Source organism: Halyomorpha halys, unplaced genomic scaffold, assembly GCF_000696795.3.
Source record: "Halyomorpha halys isolate HHAL.00 unplaced genomic scaffold, Hhal_1.1 Scaffold184.1, whole genome shotgun sequence".
Taxonomy (NCBI): Eukaryota; Metazoa; Arthropoda; class Insecta; order Hemiptera; family Pentatomidae; genus Halyomorpha; species Halyomorpha halys.
This window is the reverse complement of record NW_027105747.1, coordinates 241218-249288: the sequence shown is the minus strand read 5'-3', so window position 1 is coordinate 249288 and position 8071 is coordinate 241218. Positions and strand designations below refer to the sequence as shown.

The 8071-nt window shown below is 28.2% G+C and overlaps 1 protein-coding gene and 1 long non-coding RNA gene across 2 annotated transcripts in view; one reads left to right on the top strand and one right to left on the bottom strand.

Annotated features, from left to right (window-relative positions):
• The window catches only part of LOC106679206 (digestive cysteine proteinase 1), a 401586-nt gene that overhangs the window by 273985 nt on the left and 119530 nt on the right, over nucleotides 1-8071 (top strand). The gene's annotated exons all lie outside the window — the stretch shown is intronic.
• LOC106679209 (uncharacterized) lies at nucleotides 23-4748 on the bottom strand. Its single transcript, XR_001342912.3, has 4 exons — nucleotides 4406-4748; nucleotides 3364-3396; nucleotides 2989-3124; nucleotides 23-109 (listed from the first exon to the last, which is right to left on the bottom strand). It is a non-coding gene; the product is annotated as an uncharacterized lncRNA (long non-coding RNA).

Here is an 8071-nt window from a genome sequence, read left to right as displayed (position 1 = left end):
TTTATTTATGTGTATGTATGTAATTTGTTTCCCTGAAAAAGTCATTGAAAAGATAGCCTTTCTATTAATTAGTCTTAAAACAGCTCCTCTCTGTCTCCATCACCACTATCTGAAAGAAAAACAGACATGAATGAGAAACATTAAAAATAAAAAACTCATAAATAAAGTTACATATTAAGAAATAAATAAATAAAAATTTTCAAAATATTTTATAAACAATTTCGGAACTTATTGCATCAATAATTGTAATTCTTCATTAAAAAAAAGAAGTTGAAATTGATTCCTATTTATATTGACATATTCCTATTTATCACTTCCCTTCCTCACAAACAAAGTAACCAAAATGTATTCAATCCTTATTTAATGATGTATACTGAGGTCTAAATAAATTACAAAGAATTAATATAACTATTATAAAATGTCAAAGCCTCACAGTATACAGTAGAACTCTATCTATCCTTCCCAGGCAAGACCGAGTCATTGCTTATTATTCATTTAATCCATAGTGTAGAAAAGAAATAACTCAAATATTAATTTAATACATATATTAGATCAATATTAAAATGTAATATAAAACTTATTTATAATCATTTATCACAGTCACTATTTGTTAAAACTTATTGTGTTATATAATTGTTGTGATAAAGTTTTAACAAAACTTTATTAAAAAATGATTTTAATTTTGGTTTTAATGTGAATATTGACTAATTAGAAATTGTTGTTTTGACCTGGGTAGAATAGCCTGCATGGAGTTGAGTTTTTAAATCATATATATAGTTCCAAAATTGTATTAAGTAGATTGTCCCTGAGGATGGCCGGATTGGCCGAAATGTCAGGCTTATAAGAAAAATAAAATGTGTTGAGACTAAAATGGACAGAAATTAAATTATTTATTTTTAAAAAATCAACCAGTCTCAATAAAGTGTTTAAGATTATTAATTAAAAAATATTTATAGTTAGAAAAAGTTTTAATACTGCTTAAAAGTTTTAATTTATGATTCTAGGGATTGATTTAAAAAAAGTCAGTGAAAGGGATTCACAATATGATCTTGGATACTATCTAACATTGAATATACTATACAAATCCTACTAATAGCTTCCAACCAAACCACTTGTGATTGTTGACAAATTTTAATTTGTGATTCTAGGAATTTATTTAAAAATGGACAAAGCAGTAAGTCTGAAATGCCATCAGATTAATCAATAATAGATTTTCCCAGAAATTATTTTATAAAAGAAATAAATCTTCCTGAAAACATCGTAAGAATAGGGCATTTGTGAATCCAGAAAACCTGCCTCATCTACCTATAAACCTAAGTTAAGCCTGAGTAAGAGAATGTTGTAGTATGGTATTTAAGGACCTATATATTTTGAACTGTTGAAACCAAAAAAGCTAAATTCAGAGAGGTATTGCCAGGAATTGGATAATTGAAAAACATCACTCCAAAAAAAGAAGCTGGTGATGTTCAATAGGAAGAACACCATACTCCTTCATGATAATGGTAGAACACATACTGCTTTGGAGACTCATAAGAAACTCACAGAGCTAGGCTGGGAAATTCTGTCACAACCAACATACTCCCCAGACCTAGCATTCTTTGATTATTACTTGTTTCTCTTCTTGGAAAATTTTTTACTCTGTAATTAAAAAAAAAATAAAAAATTCAAAAAGTAAGAAGATATCAGACAAGCACTGGTTCAACGTTTCACCTCTGGGAGGAATAAGGGATTTTATAAAAATAAGGTATACTAATTGCCTTTATTGAACAAAACTTTATTGAATAATGATGGCAATTGCTGAATTCATATTTTTTTAGCCTGTTCTCGTCCCACCTGGTACAATATCACCTCATTTTACGGTAATCATTTATTTTTCCTTTAGCTATTAGTATTTAATATAATTCAATAATTAAAGGAAGATGAATGGCAGTCCAAAAAAGGTTGCAAGAAAACTATTTACTTTTTTATTATTCAACAAATAGTTTTTCTGCTATTTTGAATACCCTTTTTTGACTGCCATCCAAACCATCTTCCTTCAATTAAATACATACAATCAACAGATAATTATCCAATAATTCAATAATGTTTGAAGTCCATCTTTGTTTGTTGGCTATTTAAATGTTAGATATGTTATTCAGAAATAATAATCATAATTTCATTTAATTACATTATGAATCATTAAAATATTATTTTTAAATATTTTTGGAACATTTTTTGGTACGATGTATTTTATATAAAATGTTTGATAATATATAAATTACAAATTACTCAATTAAAGGATCCAGAACCTGATTTCAGGCAGCATGAGAGGTTCTAGACAAAACTGTACCAGGACTCGTGCTAAGGATAAAATAAAAGAAAACTGGGTTATAATTTCTGTCTTCTAGTTGCAGATAAAGAAAACTAATAATAAAAAAAAACTCCCTATATTTCAAAGATCAGGTAAGATTACATTATTAGAATAATGGGAAAGAATACACTTTTTTTTTGCTATGCCACAGAAAATAGACTGTTAAGCCATTTTCCCTTTTGCAGCCTAATACAAATTTAATCCCAATAAAAGGATACGCCTAAAAGATTGGGTTCATTGATAATAGTCAAGGGTCTTGCAGAAGATATTTCAACATGGGTTCGCTTCACCTAAGGCCAGGTATATGATGATAGTATTTATCTTTGTCATGCCATGACCCATTGATAATTAGTATGCTGTAGTGATTTCAGTCTACTTTATAATTTATATTCAGCTTGTATGAAGTCAGAGATTTGAGTGCTCTGTAATTGTAAGTAAATAATTGTGACAACATTTGATTATGAAGAATCTATTATGCAAGAGTTAAAATGAAAAATTGTTAGCTAATATTAAGTTTAAAATAGTTTGATTTGGTGCAAGACAAGACTCACTTGTTTTAGTTCGAGTAATTATTTATAATGCATAAGAAGAATCACTTATTAGTTGTTGTTTTTTTTCATTTTTCAAATTATACATACCACTTTTCCTACTAGCAAGTCTTCATCAATCTTCATTTGAACTGTCATCAGAGTTTGGCGGTAAATGCACAGGACAATAGTGCCCAGACGTAGAAGGCTCATATAGATGCTTCCAGTTTCGTATCACACCACGAAACTGAAAAGTTGCATTAAGCAGATAATATTCATTAGCTTGAAGTTACACATTTTAAAAATAAATTGAGGAAATCTATCAAATTAACCTAGAGTATATTTTTACATTCACATCAAAATTTTGTCAGTTTAAAACTTAAAATTGAAACAAATAAACTTGGTAAAATGTGAATCAACTGTTTCATGATTCATTATTGATATAATTGACTTTTCTGTCTTTGAAATAATGAGAAAAAAAATTACCTTTCTTTTTCGTTTTCTAGATGATTTCTCTGTCTGAAATTGAAAAAAATAAAATAAATATAGTAAGGATAATAATACATTATGACTGTTTAAACAAAAAAAAAAATGCATATTTCATAAGGGTGATAAAATGGTTCATCTTTGTTATGGGTCACAAATGTGTTTTTTGAAATAATTTTTGGTTAGGTATTTTGTATTTGTCTACTAATAAGAGAACTCAAATTAAAAACAAATTATTGAGTCTACAAACTTCCATATTAAATAATAACAAAATGATACCTAACCAACATTATTATATATTCCTTTTCTCTTCTACTCTAGTGAGATATTTTTTTCTATAGAAGCAGGAATAGATTTTTCTTTCCTTCACCAGCTTCAGTCTGCTGTTCTGTTCCACTCCACTTCTTGAAAACCTGTCTGGATATGACTTTGGGTCTTTTTAAAAATCTCCTTCCATCATGAGTCATTCATTTACATTAAAAAGTAACTGTACTATATAATGGATTGTCATACCATGAGGGTAACTCAAACCATGTTTGAAACAACAGTCATTTCATGTAAAATAAGATGAAACAAGAAAAAAAAATGATAAGTTGGTAAGGTACAAATTTTCTAAATTCAAGTAAGATTATAAAAACTTCTGGTATTCCCTCAGTATAAGACAGAGTTGATAAATACCTCATTTGATTTTGATACTCATTGATATTATACTATATTTTATGTACCAACTATAAAATTTATAATTATTTCTATTTAACCAAAACTTACATAATTAATGATATTAAGTTGTTTCTAATGTACTTTTTTAAAATACTTAAGTTACGAAAATCTAATTATATGTACAGATTCAAAAGATCATTTAGGAACATTACTTTGGCCTTGAATATACTATTTCCATTTATAAGTTATATCATGTCACTAAATCAAACTTAAAAAGATTTTATAATATACTATGATTATTGTTTGTCCAATTATAATGTCACTGATGAATTTCATCATTCAACATTGATTAATGCTTCTTACTAAATATACATGTACTTACTTGTGCCGCGGACCATTCGTGGTCACTGCAGGATGAGGAAGGCAGAGGAGTTAGACAAGGTACAGGAGATGTTAATGAGACAGTTGATGTGGGTGTCAAAGTGCGTTCTGGGGATCGATATCCAATTGTGTGTTCAGCTCTACCCTCAAGAAATTGAACTATAAGTGAGCATTCAGGGGCTTCAGTTGTAAGTGTGTGTCCATGGGATGGAGGTGTAGGTGAACGTTCAGTGGTTGAAAGTGGTCCTTCAAGTAATTGAATTGTAAGTGTACATTCAGGGGTTTGAGTTGTAAATGTGTGTTCATGGGATGGAGGAGTAAGTGTACATTCAGGGGTTTGAGTTGTAAATGTGTGTTCATGGGATGGAGGAGTAAGTGTACGTTCAGGGGATCGAGTCGTAAGTGTGTACTCAGAGGTTTGAGGTGAAAGTGTGCGTGCAGGGGATGGAGGTGTAAGTGTACGTTCAGGGGATCGAGTCGTAAGTGTGTGCTTAGGGGTTTGAGGTGAAAGTGTGCGATCAGGGGATGGAGGTGTAAGTGTACGTTCAGGAGATCGAGGTGAAAGTGTACGTTCAGGAGAAGGGGACTGTTTAGAAGAAGTGATAATATCTAGTATTGGTGATCCTAGGGGAGTTAGTTGACTATGTTGAAAGTAAGGTAAAATTTGGTAAAGGGTTGGGAGGTCAGAATCAGGACTATGAGAAGGATGAGGAAATGGATAAGCAGTTTTACGAGGTGATTGTTCCTCTATTGGAGGTTGCTTTTCATCAGCCATTCTGAAAACATTATGAATTAGTTTAAAATTATTGTATCACTTGATAAAAGTAATATTATTATGTCTAAGATTGTATAATTTTGTACTATTAAATTTTCATTGATGATATATACTAGATAAGTGACTATGTAACACATATTATTCAACTAAATCACTTTTTTCTAATAAAACAGATACAAATTATTATAACCAATCAATCCTTAATGATAAGTTGAGAAATATTTTAATCCTCATTCAAAAATTAAGTTTTAAACACCTTTAATCTTATGACTTTGAACATAATAATTAAAGTAAATATGATTGATTCTGAGTTTTTGTATTGACAGTGAATTTTTTAATAGTTGATAATAATTTTGCCAATAATTATTATAATCATAATTCTGGGTGAAAGCAAAATTTAAAATATTTTATTTTCCATTGACTTTTATGTACTAATGCTAAACAGTTATAGTTTTATGCTATCCTCCTTAGTTTTACAAAAAAGTTCCTTTAATATCTTATCTACTACAAACATTTCACGTTACAAAGCACATTAGTCTCTGTGGTAAAGAATTAAACAAAGAAAATATGATTTATTGTGTTATTTGATATCATAATATTCAGAAGTTTTAAATTATTTTAAAGACATATATAACAATTATATGTAAGTGAAAGATTGTTGATTGATCGTGTTTAATATATAAAAGGAAGATGGCCTGGGTGCGGTAAAAACGAAATCTCACATAGTAATTGAACTAATTAATGCAACGCAACATTTCGCCCATCTTCAGGGCTTCATCAAGCTAAAAAAAGATACAAATAACTAAAATAAAGTGACAAAGTAAGAGAATAGATAGCATGAAACAAAAGTAAACTAAAGTGTGGCTAATTACTTAAATATGTTAAAATTTATAATTATATTTACCCACACCTTAGTTTACTTTGGTTTCATGCTATCTATTATCTTACTTTGTAACTTTATTTTAGTTATTTGTATCTTTTTTAGCATGATGAAGCCCTGCAAAGTGGGGTGAAACGTTGGCTCACATTAAATAGTTTAATTACTATTTGAGTTTTTTTTTTTTTTTTGCCACACCCACCCATACCATCATCCTTTTAATTATATGTAAATATCTACATTATTTTGTATTGGTTTTTATATTACTAGAAGATTATGCATTTAATAGTTTTAAACAAAAAAAATATAATGAAAAAAAAAAACAACATGTTTTTGTTATTTGATTTCATAATGTTCATAAGTTTTAAATTATTTTAAAGAAAAATATAACAATTATATGTAAATATCTGCATCGTATTGTATTGTTTTTTAAATAATAGAAGATTATGCACTTAATAGTTTTAAACAATGAAATACAATCCAATTTATTTATGTTGAATGACAAATATATTGAAATAATGACAAAGAAGCAGATCACTCTATTTACAATTAAGGTAAGATCAAATAGATTTAATCTCTTATTAGTAGTAGCTCCACGGTTATCAAATATATTAAGTTTTAATTTAAATGATTATGATATCTTTAATAATTGAAGTGTTGCTTGAGAAAGATAGTATAACATAAACAAAAAAAAAATCATAAAACAAGAGTTTGTTTTGTAAAAACAAAAGGAAAAATGGTGATTTATGAAGGTACCATTCTGCTGATTGACTTTTCTACTGTTGTTTACACCTCATTAGCCTGATTGATGTATTTTTTATGAATAAACTAAAATTTAGTATGTTTTAAATTATTACCTTTTCTATTGAAGTGCCTCAATTATTAAAAATATCTTAGCCATTTAGACTACAATTAAAAGTAGTTGATAACTGAGGACCCAACAAAGTCTATTATCTAAGAGTTGTTTAAGGGTTAGATTCATGTTAGCTTGATTGAAAATAGAATACTGATCTTTAAATTATTACTTCAATATATTCTAGTCACTATAGAAAGTATTATAATTAATTTCTAACACTGTTCTTAACTATGTATTCAATACATGTATGTGAAGTGTAGCAATACAATTATTTTTAATAGCTTTTTTATTAATATGCTTATACATAATGAATTAGTTGAAGATCATCGCCTCAGTAAAAAAGTTATTGTTATCACGATTGAAATTAAATAATAAAGCGTTATTACATACCTAACAGCAAATCAAACTTTTCAAATACTTAAATGTAATAAGCTTGAGCGGGAGATAACCTCGCACCACAGCCTTATGGCGGACCAAATGACTAGACATAATTACAAACGATGCTAAACGTTAATGTTTGAAAATGTTTTTTATATGGATTTCTAAATGACTTTGTTTAAAATTATTTAATAACAATAGTATTTAAAAATATCATAAGTTATGTTGGAAAAAATATTTATCTACTTTTGTTAATTCGAGCAAAAGAAAAAACATTGAAGTGAGAAAGAAAAATATTTATTACAGTTAATTAATAATAATTTACTTACGTCCGTAAAAGCTTGAAATGGAGTATTTTTTTCTTTTAAATAATTTAGCTGAGGGGATAATCTTATATTTTAGCATCTGACATTGTACTTAATTATATATCTACTACAAGGGTAGTATAGCAATAAACAATATGTCTGAATAGTTGTCTTTTAATTATGATTAGGCATAGTGTATAAGTCGAAATTTATCGTCTAAATAGTTAAAATTACTTTGATGTTGGATCTAATTAAATAATATAGCATCATTACATACCTTGTAATTAAGAATAGAATGCACTAGTGAGGTCTAATTTAAAGTTAAGCCTAACCAGCCCAAGTTTAAGAAGAAAGAACGGTAGCCTCGTACCACAGCCTTCTAGCCGCATTGATAGAAATGATTAAAAAAATGCAATATGTTAGAGTTTGAAAAATAAGTTAGTTTGGATTCCTACATTTTATTATTTAAAATTATT